This window comes from Elephantulus edwardii, unplaced genomic scaffold (genome assembly GCF_000299155.1).
Source record: "Elephantulus edwardii isolate Elephantulus edwardi_28Jun2011 unplaced genomic scaffold, EleEdw1.0 scaffold00054, whole genome shotgun sequence".
Lineage (NCBI taxonomy): Eukaryota > Metazoa > Chordata > Mammalia > Macroscelidea > Macroscelididae > Elephantulus > Elephantulus edwardii.
In genome coordinates, this window is record NW_006399804.1 from 17,826,991 (window position 1) to 17,829,000 (window position 2,010).

A 2,010-nucleotide genomic window follows, 5' to 3' on the forward strand; every position below is an offset into this window, starting at 1 on the left:
TATGAGACGATATAAAAAATATCATCCAGGAAGAATGCAAAACGACATTGCAAAGATGGAGGCGGAAGAAAAGACCAAAATAAATGGATGTCAGAAGAGACTCTGAATATTGCACTGGAGCGCCGAGAAGTCAAAGCAGAAGGAAGAAATCAAGACACTAAAGAGCTATAAAACCTTAGGCGCGTGTAGTCTGTTCGCCCCGGATTTTGGAGCTTAACTGATCAGCGTTCACCATGAAGCCAGGTTTTAGTCCCCGAGGGGGCGGTTTCAGAGGCCGAGGAGGATTTGGTGACCGAGGCGGCTTTGGTGCTGACCGTGGCGGCTATGGTGGTGACCGTGGCAGTCGTGGTGGCCGAGGAGGCTTCGGTGGGGGCCGAGGTCGAGGAGGAGGCAGTGGTGGCGGTGGCTTCCAGGGCAGAGGTCGAGGAGGAGGAAGCTTTCAGTCTGGTGCCCGGGGTCGTGGCAGGGGAGGAAAAGAGGAAACCCAGGGGGTAAGAATGTGATGGTGGAACCGCACCGACATGAAGGTGTTTTCATTTGCCGAGGAAAGGAAGATGCCCTGGTTACCAAGAATCTGGTCCCTGGGAATCTGTTTATGGCGAGAAGAGAGTTTCTGTTTTGGAGGGAGATGACAAAATTGAGTATCGCGCCTGGAACCCCTTCCGCTCCAAGCTGGCGGCAGCGATCCTGGGTGGTGTTGACCAAATCCACATCAAACCTGGTGCCAAGGTGCTCTACCTTGGAGCCGCCTCAGGCACCACTGTCTCCCATGTGTCTGACATTGTAGGCCAGGATGGTCTGGTCTATGCCGTTGAGTTCTCCCATCACTCTGGCCGGGACCTCATTAACCTGGCCAAGAAAAGGACCAACATAATCCCTGTCATCGAGGATGCTCGGCACCCACACAAATACCGCATGCTTATTGCAATGGTAGATGTGATCTTTGCAGACGTGGCCCAGCCTGATCAAACCCGGGTTGTGGCCCTGAATGCTCACACCTTCCTCCGTAATGGAGGGCATTTTGTGATTTCTATTAAGGCTAACTGCATTGACTCCACAGCCTCTGCTGAGGCAGTGTTTGCTTCTGAAGTGAAGAAGATGCAACAGGAGAACATGAAGCCCCAGGAACAGTTGACCCTAGAGCCATATGAAAGAGACCACGCTGTGGTGGTGCGTGTGTACAGGCCACCACCCAAAGTGAAGAGCTAAAGCCCAGAAGTGTCTGGACTGTGAGGCTGTGTTGCTACTGCACGTGTTTTTGGTGTTTTGTGGTACTTTTTATACTATTAAAAGACTCACCCATGGGGGGGGGGAAGAAGACATTAAGGAGCTGAACAGGAGATTTAAAAAGGCTGTGCAACATGACAAACAAAAGTATTATAATGAAATGTACAAAAAGCTGGAGTCAGAAAATCAAAGAGGCTGAACTCGCTCAGCATTTTTTAGGCTCAAGGAACTGAAGAGAAAATTCAAGACTCGAGTTGCAATATTTAAGGTTGCTTTGGGCAGAATATTGAGTGATCCTGCAAGTATTAAAAGAAGATGGGAAGAGTATACAGAGTCATTATACCAAAAGTAATTGGAAGACACAAGAATTTAATGAAACAACGTATGACCAAGAGTCTATGGTGATGAAGAAAGAAGTTCAGACTTCTTGAAAGAATTGCCATATTTCAACTAACAGATGCTATTAGAGGTATAATACTAAATTGTCAGTTTGTTGTATTTTGGGAATTCATGGTTCTAATTAGTACAGCACTTGTCTGTCAGTTTGCTGTACTGTGGTAACTTGTGAGTTGCTGTGATGATTAAAGCTATGCTACTGATGTGTCAAATGCCACTCATGCTGGCCAGGTTTTAGAACCCATCAATCAGAATTCCCAGATTAAGGCAGAGTAGGAAGCAGGATTGGGCATCCACTTCTCAAACATATGGCTTCTTAAAGCCAATGAGCATTTGAGGAACACGGAACATTGATTTACATTATATTTTATTTATTTACCATTGTTT

The 2,010-nt window shown here is 46.9% G+C and overlaps 1 pseudogene; it reads left to right on the top strand.

Moving 5' to 3' along the window:
• The first annotated feature begins 233 nt into the window (after positions 1–233).
• LOC102848250 lies at positions 234–1,209 on the top strand (annotated as a pseudogene).
• Positions 1,210–2,010: the final 801 nt, after the last annotated feature.